We start from the raw sequence: 16,643 nt of genomic DNA on the forward strand, positions 1-16,643 counted from the left end.
TTGTTGTATAATTTTATGAATATGTGTTTGTACGCCTACAAGCTGAGGTTTTTAACACTGAATGCTTAGCAGGGACTACATTTTCTTTTTTCTTTCTTTTCTTTTTTTTTTTTTTTAAGGGAAAATGTTTCTGTTCCTACTGAAGTGATTCCAAGCTCTGTTGGCTGATAATTAACAGGTTGAGGTACTTAACATTTTTGCAACATGAAGGTACAAGCAGGTAGCAGTTATTTCCAAGCCATCACATTTGCTCAGAAAAGTTCTATTTTTACCACAAAATGTAGGCATGGGGCTTAGAGTGGTGGCTTCATGCTGTGTCTAAGAAGAATTCTGGAATAGAAATAACCAGCAAAATTGCAAGCATTTTTCAGCCTCTACAGATGCTAAGAAGTAGCATAGTATGATCAATGGGAATAATGTTTTTGGAGCACTCAGATTATTTTGAATTTCAAGAAAATACAGGAAAAGATTAAGCCTTAAGACTTTAATAGTGCCTAAAGTGTAGTAAAAACATATGCATTAAATTGATCATAAATTCAGCTGTTAAAAGGCTTTTGTCAAACAAAATTAATTTGGGGTTGTCTATATATTTCCACCCTTACAAATTCTAAATAAATTTTATTAGTCCGAACTCTAAATTTACTTGCAAGAGTAAGAAAACCATCTCACATGGCTTAAGTGTTTAAGGAAGAGGAGGGCTGAACATGCACACAACTAATAGTCTAAAAGTATGGTGATTTCAGACATAGATGCATATTCAGGCACTGAAAACGTTGGGAATCCATCTCTCTCCATCTCTCAGCTCAACTTCTCTGTCATGTCATCTTTAGGAAGCATTTTTTCCACAGGGTGGCAACAATGACTCCCAGAAGTTCCAGGATTCCCATTCTAAGCTTCTGAAGGAATAAGCTCGATACTGTCCCAATACTCAATTACTGTCCCAATAATTCTGCAAAAAAATCAAGAGGAGGCTCTCTTTGAGTGGAATGCTTATCCTCAAACCACAGTAGTCACAATGATATGCTCAGTTTGGCCCATGCGCCCACTTCCTAGGAGACAGTAAGTCTCAGGACAGTAGGGACTTGACCTTATATGATTTTGTATACTCCCAGGTAAGCATAAATAAAAGTTACTTAATTTATGTTTATTGAGTGGCTTGTCAATTCTTTAAGTCTCAGTTTCCACCTCATTAAATGAAAGCTATAACTAGCAACTCAATGTATATTTAAAGAGTGGTCCTTGGGCCATAATGATGTACTATCATTGTTCAAATTCAACAGTTTTCTTTTTTTTTTTTTTCTTTTTGCGGTATGCGGGCCTCTCACTGTTGTGGCCTCTCCCGTTGCGGAGCACAGGCTCCGGATGCGCAGGCCCAGCGGCCATGGCTCACGGGCCCAGCCGCTCCGCGGCATATGGGATCCTCCCAGACCGGGGCACGAACCCGTGTCCCCTGCATCGGCAGGCGGACTCTCAACCACTGCGCCACCAGGGAGGCCCAACAGTTTTCTTTTTTTTTTTTAAAGCATTTTTCTTTTTCATATTTTTCTTCCTCTTTATTAATTTAATTCCTTATTTCTCCCCCCACCCTTTTTTCTTTTGCGGTACGCGGGCCTCTCACTGTTGTGGCCTCTGCCGTTGCGGAGCACAGGCTCTGGACGTGCAGGCTCAGCGGCCATGGCTCACGGGCCCAGGCGCTCCGCGGCATGTGGGATCTTCCCGGACCGGGGCACAAACCCGTGTCCCCTGCATCGGCAGGTGGACCCTCAACCACTGCACCACCAGGGAAGCCCTGCCTCCCCATTTTTAATGATGTTGATATTCACATCAAGAAGGATGCCTTCCTTTCTGGTGGCCTCTAGCTACCCTGGAACCACTTGGAAATGTTCTGGTCCTGTTCTACACATTCTCAGCTTTTCCCCTCCCTCAGTTTCTTACCTCTTTCTCTCAAACTATTGTTTGATCTTAACCAAGCACCTCCCCTTCTCTGCTAGGTAGAGTTACTGACCGCCTGCTCTGAAGAAAATCTATCTATTGCCTTTGTCTTACCAAGAGGAGAAGGATGCTCCCTGCAGGATTTCTCATAGCCTAGCAGCATGGAAATCTAGTGCAACAGTGAAAAATTATGGGCCTAGATGGGACTTAAAAGCAGCTTTGTTTCCAACAAATTGGCTATTAGTAAAAGACTATGCTCTCATTAGGAGATCATAGGCTAACTCAAATTTATCAGTCAGCCATGGTTTTACCTTCCTCTGACCAATTTCAGCCACTTCTATCAGAAGTAGTAGCTGTACCAACAAACGAGGTAGATAGTTAAAATTACATTCTAATATTATCTGAAAATTATTACGTACTATCATCTTGCTAAGGACTTTATTTGCATTGTTAAATGTCTATCATAAGATGGTTAGTAAGCATTATCAATTGCACCTAATAGATGCAGAATCTGTGTTAGGATGTTACGCAATTTACCTGAGTTCACTTGGCCTTAATGGGAGAGCTGGATCCATTTGAATCCAGCTCTCTGGATACCAGGTCTCGTGCTCTTTGTCTTTGTCCTGTACTGTGTACCTTCAATTCAGATGAGATTTTCTTTTTAATTAAATTTTTAATTTTGTGTAATATTTGATACATACAAAAGAACGTGTTAAATTCAATTTAGTAGTATAAGATACATATGCCCATATATATCTCTTTACTTTTAAACCTTAATATTTTTAGTGCTTTTTTGTGATTTTTTATTTATTTATTTTTTGCAGTACGCAGGCCTCTCACTGTTGTGGCCTCTCCCGTTGCGGAGCACAGGCTCTGGACGCGCAGGCTCAGCGGCCATGGCTCATGGGCCCAGCCGCTCCGTGGCACGTGGGATCCTCCCAGACTGGGGCACGAACCCGTGTCCCCTGCATTGGCTCTCAACCAATGCGCCACCAGGGAGGCCCTGTAATTTTTAATAAGCCAACCTTTCTGCAAACATTGAAATTTAGAGGTACAAAATCTCAGGTAATTAGCTGTGTCAGCATCCTGGAAAACAGCTCAAGGTCATAGTTTTGGTAGAAAAAGATGCTCCAGGCATAAAATTCTACGAGAAAGCTCAGTGATGCTGTAGTGCCACTTGAAAAATAGTGAGAGGTTCTGGACTTTTGTTTCTTTTAAAAATCTATCACTGTTCCTCCTGGTTTTCAGTATTTTTCTGCATATTAGACCTATAAAGTAGTTCCATTTTTATAACTATCATATCGATTGAAAGGATACTCTGGATATTTACATGCTATTATAAATTTTGTGGGGTGCCTTGATGGACTTCATTTCAAAACCGAATAGCCAGAATAAACAGTGATTCTAATGACACAATTTTTTTGTTTTGTTTTGTTTTACGTAAAACACCAGTAACACCAGACTTATAAACCCACATATCCTATCCCCACCTCTTCGGACAGTATTATTATAGAAACATCACTTATTTGTATTATGTCTGAATTAGTTAATTCATAAAACATATATATTCTCTTCTCTTATGGGAATACTGGTACAGGAATTCTCACATGTCTATAATTAAATAATAATATTACACTCTTGTTACAAGGGTGAGGTAACAACATTATTTTTCAGTTGATATTTTCTTTTTGCTGAATTTTCTAAAGTATAATCTGGACATATTTTTAAAATTTTTATTTCACTATATAGAGTCATGAGAGTGATGCAGGTTTTTAAACAAATTCTTCCATTAACCAATTTTTTAATCACAATAAACTCAAAGAAAAAGACTGGCCATTTAAAAAATTGTACTTCCTAAAATGAAATGGTGGAAACTTACTTGCTGATTCTTATATCTTTCCATGCTACTTTTTTCTATCGTATACAGAGTTCATTGGTGAAACTGCAGGTTTCATAATTAAATATAAAAACTGAGGAGTTCACACAGATATGCTAATAACTCCATTAAACTTCTCCCTTTATATGTAAATTTGAGCCCAGATGTGGCATCATTTGCAAATCTTGCAATTAAAGCATTTTATAACTTCAGTTATGCAAAGGGGCAGCAGACTGGAAAATGGGTAAAACTTCTTGGCTAGGACATTACCATGGCAACACACTGACCCCCCCCATTCAATTAGTTACTACTGAAGATTCAGCTATTAATTATAGTGATCAAAAGTGGATATCATCTGGATCTCCTCTTACCTTTTTAATATGGACATTTTTCACTCACCATAAATCTTTGACTTTTAGAAGCAAGGCTCCCAGACCGAAGCATTAAAACTGATACAGATTAAGTAATGATGGAAGTGAGGGTCAAGAAAATAATCTCCTTTACCAGCCATATTCAGGATAGTTCTCCAACTTTCTGTAATCTAAGCAATCTGTCAGGCAAGCTTCAAAGTGAATATTCATTACTGCTCATTTTTCTCACTGAACTCTTTGCATTCTGTGTGTCAGCAATTACCTCTCAATTTAGAAAGCTGTCCTTAATTAGGGCCACAATGATCACTAGGGAGCCTCTGAAATAGATAGATGCCCTATTTTTTGGTTGAGTTTTACATTTTCCAGCAAAAAAGTTATTATTTTCTTGGCAAAATATAAAGAAGTGTGCGTTAATTACAGAGGTACTTAATAAATGATGAAAAACATTTCTGTTTGCATTTTTTGCAGATTTAAACATAAGAATCTTGTTTTTGATGAAGTTAAAACATACTGTTCTTACAGGACATGTTTTAATCACTGTATCCACAGCCTTAAAATAATAAACACTCTTTAGACATGCCAAAACACAGTGATCAGCCACTGCCATACATCAACACTGCACTAGTCACAGCTTCTTCATTCACGAATATTTACTGACCATCTGCTGTGTACAAGGCAGTGTTCAGCATGATAGGGATACAGTGATGTCCAAGGGTGCCAAGATCCCTGCTCAGTTGTAAGGAGATTAAAAAAATCATCAAACAACAAGGGAAATATCAGTTAATAAGAAGTGCTATGGCAAAGGAATAAAACAGAACTAAAGAATTACCTGCTATCCATTTTGGATAGTTGTAGAATAGTGTTAACAGTATAGATGGAGATGAGTGTACACACTGAGAAAAGTGTTTCTCGAAAATAGGTGATTTTTTAAATAAAAATAAATTTAAAGTTCAAACAAAAATAAAGATACCTTAATATTCACTTGATTTCACAAGGGAAGCATGCATGAGAATGTTGGACAGTTCTGATAAGTAATTCCTTTGGTTAAAGTTCAAAACCAAGGTTTCTGATAGTCTTTTGCTTTTAAAATTATGATTAGTATGGTTATGAACATTCCTGATGCACATATGCAAAAATTTCTTCTGCTAATATTTCCAGGAGTGGAATTGCTAAGTTTTACCATAGAGAATAGTCAAAAGTCCATCAACAGTAGAGTGAGGAGATCAGTTATAGTCTAGTCCACCATGAAATACTATACACCCATGAAAATGCATAAATTACAGCTAATCGCAAGTAATCAATGATTTCATCTTAATGCAATATCAAATGAAAAAATCAGGACCTATAAAACTACAAGTGAGTTTCCATAAAAGTATATATATTTTTAGAAAACAACAGATAGTGTTAGAATACCTATATATGTAATAAATGTGGGTTTTTTTCCTTCAAAGAAAAAAAATGATAATTTTAAAATTCAGAACTTTAGTTATCTCAGTTGGAGGAAACAAACAAGGATTGGGGGAGAGCACATAGATCCATGTAAGTTTACCGTAATCTAGTTTTTGACTTAGGGTATGGGTTCATTGCTATTTGTTATATTTTTAAAACTTGGTGAAAGAAAAAAGAAAAAAGAAGAGAGAGAGAGGGAAGGAAGGGTCACTGACTCTCCTGAGTTGGTCCCCAGCAAGAGTTCTCCTAGCTGGTGTCACTCGAGCCAATAAAATGAGACCGAGTTCGGTTCAGAAGCAAAGGAAAGCTTTATTCTCTGATTAAAGAACGCCGAAGTTTGAACCTGCACCCTAGAGCGCATGCTCTCCTCAACAGGCCGGGGGCAGGGCTGCTATATAGGGATCGCCAGAGGGGAGGGGAGGGGGCGGAGTTCTTGCAGGGCGGGCGCGCGCAGCTGCGCTGCTCAGGCTCCAGATCACAGGGCGGGGAGCAGAATCTCTGCCCTCGGCTCACCGCCACCATCTTGAATTGCCGCCGTGTGAGGGGCTTCTGCACGCCCTCCCTGCCTGAGCTTAGGTGTTAGCACGGCCCTTTCACGTGAGGAACTCTGATCCGAAGAGCCTGGTGTGAGGCTTCTGCACGCCGCACCCTTTGAGCAAGTGAGACTAGACTAAGCACCAAGGAAAAGAAAAAGGTTAGACTTTATTTTATTACCCAGGTTCTAATTTTATTTCCCAAGAATTGTTCATGGGCTTTGCTGGTGACAAAGGGAAGGAAGGAAAGAAAGAGGGGAGGAAAGAAGGGAGGGGGGAAGGAAGGAACCGGCTCACGGACCAATGATGATAATGTGTCATGAACCAAAGATTATGATTAAAACAATTATTTGAACATAAATTTCTTTAAAAATAAGAATGTTTTATTGTATGACACCATTACGTTTTTACGCAAAAGCCTTGCTTTAAGAATAAACAAAATAATTTCTTAGATATTTTCATGTTAATGTTGGCATACTGTTCTTGCTTTGGATATAAGAATTTTTGATGTGTCTGTTTTGCTGCTTTGATTATTAACTCTTCCATGCACTCAGCTCAGGTTTAAGTGTTTTAAGCAAAAGCAGCTAACAGCAAACAGTAAAATCTAGTTAAATGGGTGTAATAAGCTGATTGTGGCAGTTTTGTCAAGAAATGCTTGTGACTGTAAGTACAAATCCTGGGCTTGTTTCTTTGTGTCCTGGGTTCACATCACTGGGTTCACATCACTGGTAGTAGCCAAAATTCCATAGTGGCTGTTAGTAGATAAAAATTCTATGTTTGTTTTTAAGGGTCAAAGTTGGTTAAAACTGGCACAAAAATATTTGATGTGCTCCCATCAAAATATTATTATATCCTTTGTTCTCTAAAATGCAGTCAGAACTCAGACTTTACATGTCAAAAAATATCACACATAGCACTGTTAATCTCTTCTCTCAACATGCACATTACCTTATTTTGAAGGCATTACTTAATAAAGATCCGTTAAAACTGGCCAAAAAATGAAGCCATCTTTCCATAATTGACCACAAGCAGCCATTGGTAGCAGCAAAAGATTGCACAGAATCAGATCAAAAGAACTACCTGCTTTATAGACAATTGTAGGCCTATTTACCCTTTCTTTTTTAAGTTTTTAGAGGCTTTGACACAAGTTTATTACCCTGTCATTTCACTCACTGAAAACCTCAGACCTCTGAGACATTTGGCAGTTTTGAGCTTGCAGATGCTGGTCTTGTGGCCTGAGGGCATTAGGAGATCACTGAAGTCTATGGCGAACAGGGATTATCATTTAAACCCTTCTTACTTTATCATTTTAAATAATTGCTTGACTCTTATTTTATGTAAAGTTAAAACCTAGCAGCATTGTGATCGCTCTGCTTGGTCTTTACCTGACTCTCTTTTTTGGGAGAGCCACAGTTCAAATGCTCATGAAGTCTCTAAGCATCACCTTGCTTAATTTTCCTTTTTCTTCTCTTCCCTTATTTTAGATTCCTCTTTTCTTTGCTGTACTTCTAACCTGGCCACTTCTGTGTGTCTTTCTTTTCCTTTTTTTATCTGTTTATTTTTCTGATTTTAAAGTAATAAAAATGCTTACTAAAAGTCTTATATTATAGAAAGCCTTTTAAAAAGTGCACATTTCCTATAATCTCAGTACCCAGAAATAGACACTGAACTCTTTTGCATGTGTTCTTCCAAATGTTTTTATCTATGACTATATTAATAGATTACCATTATCATATAGTAATTAATCATACTTTACTTACTGTGTTGAAACTTGCCTTTTTAACTTAACAATGTACCTTGGATCATATTTCTCCAAGTCAGGATATAAAAATCTATCTCATTCATTGAAAAGTTGAATAATATCTGACTGAACAGCTGTTGAGTTATTTAATTAATCCTTTATCAATAGTTATTATGCTCTCATAAAGAAAGATGCACTGACTATGAATTTCCCTAAAATAAATTCACAGAATGGGACTGTCTGAGGTAGTCTTCGTTAGAAAAAAACTGGATTTGAGGAGGCAGAAGTTTGGTTTGGGACACACTAGTACTACCGCAGCTCCGTTAGACAACATCTAAGGGAGGCATCAAGTGTCGAGTTGCGCTTGAACATTCCAGTCTGGAGCTCAGAGAAATGATTTAGGTTTCAGATAATCTATGCCAAACTGGTTTATTAAAATGCTATTTGTCTTTGATGCATTTTCCAGGGAGGACGTGTGTGTGTGTGTGAGTGACATGTGTGAATACACGTTTGTGTATATTTATATATATACTTATATTTTGCATATACGTATATTAGATCCATAATTCATGTATAATGAATATAACATATAAAATCCACCACAGAACTCTGCATATATACTTATATATCCATATCCATATAATATGTTTAGGGCAGCATATTGCTCTGTAAGCTGTTGGCCAGTGAGAATTGCCTGACTCTGTTCCTACTGTAATTTCATTCAGCTAATGACACTTGGCAGCATTGTCTTGAATTACTGTTGTGTGTTTTCACTCAGCTGTGCCTTCTCTTTCTGCCATTTTCTCTGTATTGTGGTAATCAGTTTTTCCACTTAATGACCAAGTAAGATGGATGAGTCCTAGAGCAGAAACCAGCATATATTTTAAAAGGAAGCCTAATATTTAGATGTTAAAATGCAAGTTTAAGGATATTCAGGAAATGCTTCCTTTAGAGAATTGGCTGACGAAACAAAAAGCTTGCTGGGACTAATGGAAGTACTTTGAAATTAAGAGGTCAAAATAAATAAATCTATAAACAACATTGTCACCACTAAGGGTTAATCAACAAATGTAAGAGTGGGAGCTAGGAAAAACTATGGCCGGGGTATGTCCTGTCTTAAGAGGATTTAAGGATGGAGGAGCCATTGTCAAGATACAATGCTAGGAAAATTTCCCTCCATCTTTATGCTTTAAGGACCCTTTAGAAAACTGAGTAGCAAGTATAGTCCCATTTTGAAAATTGCCTTTGTGGATTAAAGACTTGGGTATAGATTCAGTGATCTTCAAGTATGGTCTAAAGACCAGTGCTGGTTGGAGAACTTTGTTGTTGGTCAATCATGAGATAAATACAAAAATTGAGTAAGCCTACAAAAAGCTTATAGCAATTTGCCATAGTTACTTTCTGTTTGTAGAAACAAAAATACTTTAAAAAGTGGATGTGTGTTTTGTCTTTGGATTTTTAATTTTGTTTTAGAGCAATTCATTTTCAGTATATTTTATAAAAGTATCATCTGAAAGATATTAGAATTTTTTTTTTAAATAAAGGGATTGTTCCTTCACCACTGATAGTTTAAGTGCTAGAGGTGACCCAGGGAAAGTATGCATAAACTACAGTGAATTAAAAGATTAAGATCAAAACTACAGTTCTCAAGTGAACACTCAGATTTCTCAAGAGTTAAGAGCAGAAATCAAGCTCACTCTTGGTATGAAATGATGTATGAAAAGATGTATAAAAAGATGCTCCTGGTCACATAACTGAGGAATGGACTACACCCTCATTTAGAACCACAACGCTTTCCAAGGGGCACTGCTATAATTGCTGCGCCAAATAGAAACATTAATTAAATGTTTTAAAGCAAGACCTATAGAATCTGTTACCCGCTCAAATGTATTATCGATAAATCATTTTTTATTTAGCTCTTTCTAGTGATTATGTGGAAATCGTTTCCAGTGTTGTAGTCAATTTTAAAACATCAAGAGTGAAGTTGTTGAATTCCCCCTGAATAATACCAAGAGCCATTACATTATGGGCTAATGATTGGGCAAATTTAATTATGTGAGTCAAAGCTATTTTGACATTTTGATGCTTAAAAAGAATCTACAGCTATTGAATGTTTATGGACTTATTCATTTTAAGCACTTAATTTTTCTCATCAATTAAAGTTTTCTCTTGTGTAGATACCCTAGTGATGAATGAGGATGCATAATTGCTTTTCTTAAAAAAATACTAAAATATGAAAAGAGTAATGGAGAATTTCATAGGATCTAAAATGTAGAAAATTTCTCAATTAAAGTAATGAGAAATTTATGATTGATTAGCCATAGAAACAACCACTTTTAAATGGGTAGATAGACTTCTTTTAACTGTAATAACCTCTTCATCCAGCTTATCAATTTTGCTTACAGCTTAATTGAACCTGTCTGGTTAGTGTAAATTGACTTAGAGAAAATTCTCTGACATGGTTACAGTGTTTCATCCGGTTTCTGGAAAATTTTCGTTCTGCATGGGCCAAATTAGAAAGTTAGAATGTGAAATATTAGGTCACCTGAACAATCTGTAGTAGGAAAACAAGAATAAGTAGTCCACATTCACTAGATAGCTCAAAACACAGTATAATGTCCATGAAGTGCACATTTGGACAGCTCTGCTCTGAGGCCAGAGTAATTTTTCTAACAAGCCAACTAACTGTGTCACCATAAAGTGACTTATCAGTTTTCATTTTTTTTTCTTTTTTTTTTCTTCTGTAAACCTTTATTGAACACCCACTTTTTGAGGCACTGTGGTTTCAGAGATACCCGGGATATGTTCCCCACCCTTAAGAAACTCAGATTTTTCCAGAGTATAAAGATAAACTTGGTCAAAAAGGGAGGATAAGGTAATGCTAATGGGAGTAAGGTGAGGAACTCTCAAGCCAATTTCAAAAAGTTGCATTTTCCTTGTGAATGTAATGGTCCATCTAGACTTAGGCCAAGCATCAGCAAAGTAGAAAGATCAAGGGAAAAAAGAGAAATGCAGTGGGTAGAAGGCAAGGAATATCTGGAGCAAGGAACAGTGTGAGCAGAGTCAGGGAAGCAGGAAAGAGAAGAGTCTGCAGTTTATGTAGCTGAATCATCAAGTGTGAGTTCAGGAAAGAGTAAACAGAAATGAGCCCAGAGAGGTCAGGGAGGAAGGACATGGAATGTCTTGCAGAGTGTGTTGAAGAAGCTGGGCTCAATTCCATAGATGAATAGGAAACCATAGAAGAATCTAAAGCAGTTGAATGGGGCGTTCAGACTTGCATGTTATGTAAAGCATTATAGCAGCCATGGAGATTTTAAAGGAAATGGGTCAGGGAACTGTGGTTAGTAGATTATGCACAAAATAATGGAGACCTGAGCCATGAATGTGTATCAGTTGCTGTCTTAGTCTTAGTTTGGACTCCTGTAAGAGAATAGTATAGACTGAATGGCTTAAAAACAACAAAAACTTACTTCTCACAGTTCTGGAGCCTGAAAAGTCCAAGATCAAGGTGCCAGCAGATTCAGTGTCCGGTGAGGGTCTGATTCCCTGTTCATAGCCAGCTTTTCGATGTTTTAGCTGTGTCTGCACACAGTGGAAGGGGCAAGAGTGCTTTCTGGGGTCTCTCTCTCTCTCTCTCTCTTTTTTTTTTTTTTTGTGGTACACGGGCCTCTCACTTCTATGGCCTCTCCCGTTGCGGAGCACAGGCTCTGGATGCGCAGGCCCAGCGGCCATGGCTCACGGGCCCAGCCGCTCCGCGGCATGTGGGGTCCTCCTGGACCGGGGCACAAACCCGTGTCCCCTGCATCGGCAGGAGGACTCTCAACCACTGCACCACCAGGGAAGCCCTCTGGGGTCTCTTTTATAAGGGCACTAATCCTACCCATGAGAGCTCCACTCTCATGACCTAAACACCTCCCAAAGGCCCTACCTCCTAATACCATCACATTGGGGGTTAGAATCTGAATATATTAGTTTGGGGAGGCCACAAACATTTAATTCATAGCAGTGACGAAGTGGAGTAGAATGCTTAGGAAATATTTAAGAGATAAAATATGTAGCATGTGGGAAGTAAGCAAAAAGAAGGGATCATGGATGGCTCCAGATTTTTACCTTGGGTAACTGGTTGAGAACAGGTACCACCAATAGAGAAAATATTCAGGAAGACAAGTCAGGTTTAGAGAATAAGAAGCTGAGTTAATAATTAGGAAGGTTGAACTTGCAGAGCCTGTGTAACATCCAGGTGGAATGTATAGTTCAGGAAAGAGCTCTGGGCTGAAGGATCAATTTTGTTGTCTTCAGCATGTAGCTGCTAATTGAAGGCATGCAGTAGATGAGGCTGCCTGGGGAGCAGTGAAAGGGAGAGGTGAGGTGTATCACATTCTTTAGCAGGTCTTTCCAAAGATTATATAGCATTTCGGTAGTCCTTCCTTACTGGCTTTACCCTAACCAACGAATGTCTGTGATGCTCCTATACATAGGGCTCCTGCCTTCACCTGAGTAGCTAGAAATAAAGATACATAATTGACTGATCATAACTTACAGCTGAATAAATAAAGACAGGAACAAATTTTTATGGACATAGAAAGAAATTTGCCATTAATTCTGACTCTAAACTGGAAGAAGAAGTAAGGGAGGATTCTTCAAGTGGAAGTGAAATTTGAGCTGATACTTGAAGAATAGCTAGGACAATTATAGAGCAAGCCAAAGGCATTAGAGGTTGAGGTGAGAGATTGTATAAGCAAAGGCATTTAGCTGTGAAAGGCCTGTAATTGAACATTGTTGCTGAGATAATGAGCACTAGAGAAAGTAGGAAAAGCCTATGAAAAAGGGAGTGCAGTGCCAAATGATAGACATTTTAGTTCCCTGTAAAAGAGACCAGATTTTATTTTCTAGGCTATGCCCTATGGGGAAATTTTTGAACAGTGAGGGACATGACCAGAATTGTACCTTGCAAAAATTAAACAGACAACATTGTATAAAACTGATTGGTAAAAATCAAATAAGCCATTATGTCTGTTCTGTCTGATTTGAGAAATGATGAGAGTGTCTGATGTTGGGCAGCGACCAGTGGAAATGGACTGGAGAGTAACAATGGGAGATATTTTAGAAGAAGATTTGGAAAGTGTTTGGACTTATTCAAGGTGAGGGAAGAAAAATAGAAGGTTTCTGGCCTTAATAACAGGAAGAATCATGTGACCACTAACTGAGCTCATGTATAAAACAAAGAAACCCTCCCTGTTGACGGGAAGATTAAATGATGTTACATTTGAAAATACTTAATATGAAAAGTGGGTGGGACATCCACGGGGACATGTCCAGAGGGTATTTGGAATTTGAATCTGGAGTTTGGGATGAAGGTTGAGGGTAGAGATAAATATGTGAAGCTCATCTTAACTAGGCACTTGTTAAAGCCTTCAGGTCACCCATAAATAGATAGAAAAAAAAAAAAAGGAAAAGATTTATAGTTTGCTGTACCTTCCACTAAATAAAACTTTCCTGAGGGCAAAGAATGAGTCTTAAGTATCTTTAAACTTACCCTTTCTAACCAATCATGCTTCTCTTGGCGCTGGATATCAATAAGCTCAATGAATGTTTAATTAGTTGAGTTAAATGGAATAAAATGAAATGTAATAAAGATGGCCAAGGAAAAAATATTTGGGGAATAAATAGTGACTTTTAAGGCACCGTTGAAGAAGTCAGAGCCAGCATTGCACTGAGGTGTAGTCAGATGAGGAGAACCAGGAGAGAGTACTTAAAAGTGATGAACAGAGTCAGATGCTGCAGAGATGAGTTGAATGAGGACCAGAAGGAGGCATTGCTCTGGATTTGTTGGTTAGGAGGTCACAAACGACATCTGATAAAGCCATTGTTTTTTCAGTGTGCTTACGGGAGCCAAAGCTGAATCCTAGCTGAGAAGTTGTGAAAGGGAAATATAGAAATTAAATATAAACTCCACACTTTCCCCTAATTGTTTTTTTCCTTTCTTATTCCTAGCTTCCTGATTCTTTCTTTGTCTCACAGATTCTGCCTCACTCCACCCAAATCCCATGGATGTTTTGGAGCAATAGTGACACAATGCCAGTAAATATATTCAGTGTACGCTATTTTCAAGGTTTAATAACAAATCTCCTTACCTTCATATCCCATCCTCTCATAAGAAAGTTACTCAATGCCTTTGGATCTTGACACTACAATGACAAAGACTGAGCTTAAGCCAAAAAATTCTTTTTCATATCATATCAATCAATGATATAATTTATAACTCATCTTTATCCCCAAACACCAAAACACTTATGTAGTACTTTTTAAAACTAACTATATTTCATTTATCAAATATGTATATACAAATATACATACTTCACAAAAGTGAATCCTATTTTGTTTCCCTTTTCTACTGTTGTAAATACTGTAAATATAGCTAATGTAGATATTTTTCAAACTGTTAGGAAAATGAATAAACTAGGATTTTTATTCTATATTATTGGTATGTATAATATAATTTGAAGGTATCTGGGGTTAATTTTTCATATGTTTAGTATATAAGAGGTAAAATGCTTATGTATATCTGGTTGTGTAATTGGATTATGAACTGGAGTTCTCAATGATGACCAAAGTTTAATCAGGCAGCTTAACAATTATTATTATTATTATTATTATTATTATTATTTTTTTTGTGTGTGTGGTTCATGGGCCTCTCATTGTTGTGGCCTCTCCCATTGCGGAGCCCAGGCTCTGGATGCACAGTCTCAGCAGCCATGGCTCACGGGCCCAGCCACTCCACGGCATGTGGGATCTTCCTGGACCGGGGCACGAACCCGAGTCCCCTGCATTGTCAGGCAGACTCTCAACCACTGCGCCACCAGGGAAGCCCACAATTATTATTAAGAGAGGTTAGTTCACTGCAATCCCGATGTCCCGGCTGATGATATTTATTTCAAGTATAACTTTCAAAACATTATCAAGGTAACTTAACATGGTTTCATATTTAATTAATATTGCAGAAGAAAAACAGTGAACTTGGATTGTCTGAGCAAAAACATGAAATTCCTAGTATGTAGGAAGAGGTCCTAGTATGTAGGAAGAGGTCCTGAGTGGAATATTTTTAATTAATTCTGATCCTGTGTTTCCCAAGGTTCAAAGAGTGTATTGAAAAGTGAAAAAAATTAGTCAAACTGATTATTTGATACCTAACATCTCTTTCTACCATTGAAGCCAAATTGACTTTTAAGTTTATTTCAATTATTTTTTTTACTTGAAAAATTTAATCAAGCCTCTTTACTTCTTACTTGCTTTATTATCAGCACATAGACACACTTTTCTATAATTAATTGCTATTGATTTTATTTTTGAATATTGTTGATGTGTTCAAAAATAACTAATAATGATTTAGAAAGTCTTTATTCTCAGCAGTGACAGAATTTCATCAATAGTTTATTGATTTGTTCTCTGATAATATTTCTATTTTGTGGACATGGCATATATAACATTTCAGATTGCATTTAACTCAGATGAAATGACACATATTTGCATATTTTGGAAGGAGCAAACTTTCACAAGGATGTTTATTACGGTAACACACTTTTTCTGAGAAACTGAAAAAGGTGTCGAAAAGTATGTTTTTTGTAGCATAAAATGTCCCAGGGGTGCAGTTGCAGGTGAGGGCAGTTAGATTTTAGAGTCCTGTAAACAGGACAGCTCTAACTCAAAATGACTTTTCAAATTAGTTATTGACAGATGACTGTGGGAACCCTGAGAACTGATGACAAATTGCCAATCTACTTAGAATAAAAATTAACTGAAATATTAAACACATATAATATAAACAAGATTTCCAAAAGCAATCACCTGCTTTTTCTATTACTGTAAAAAAAAGTATTGAAAGCTAAATTCAAATTAAATAATATTTGCCAAAAACATAGAGGACATTTGGGTTTCTTCTTTTCTCTCTGTACACCAGCCTCCTGTTCCTTTACTCACTTCATAACCAGTAATGGTAAAAAAAAAACCCAAAAAACAAAAACAGAAACAAAAACAAAAAACCACCATCTATTCAACAGACTTGAAACTAAAATTTTAAATAAGCAGGTTAATGTTAATATAAGACAAAATAAAATTAATTGGATACATTTTATTTGAACATATAATGATTAGTGTGCTTCACAGTAATCAGGCATAAATGATAAGCACTTTTTGTAAATGTTTACTTACTGTTATTATTTTTCTTATTATAGGGCTGTGTTTTGCTGTGGTCAGACTTTTTTGCTCATACATCCTCCACGCAGTTTTTTTAAACTGTGTACTCCTCATTATATGATATATAAAATGATTTTTTCATACCTTATAATAAAAAAATAGAAACTATTAAACATGTCATGAGATGAAATAAAAAGGACTATAATTATAATCAATATTTTATAACATGATTTGATAAAAATAGGTTTACTGAATAAGGCACAGCAAGTCTGAAAACATATCCTGTAAAATCTTAATCTATGGATTTTGTCCAATGCATCTCAAAATCTTGTAATCCCTCAAAGCATTTTATTTCCATTAAAAAAATAATAATTAAAAAAATAAATTGTAGGGGCTTCCCCGGTGGCGCAGTGGTTGAGAGCCTGCCTGCCGATGCAGGGGACATGGGTTCGTGCCCCGGTCCGGGAAGATCCCACATGCCACGGAGCGGCTGGGCCTGTGAGTCATGGCTGCTGAGCCTGCGCGTCTGGAGCCTGTGCTCCGCAACG

Source organism: Mesoplodon densirostris, chromosome 5 (assembly GCF_025265405.1).
Source record: "Mesoplodon densirostris isolate mMesDen1 chromosome 5, mMesDen1 primary haplotype, whole genome shotgun sequence".
NCBI lineage: Eukaryota > Metazoa > Chordata > Mammalia > Artiodactyla > Ziphiidae > Mesoplodon > Mesoplodon densirostris.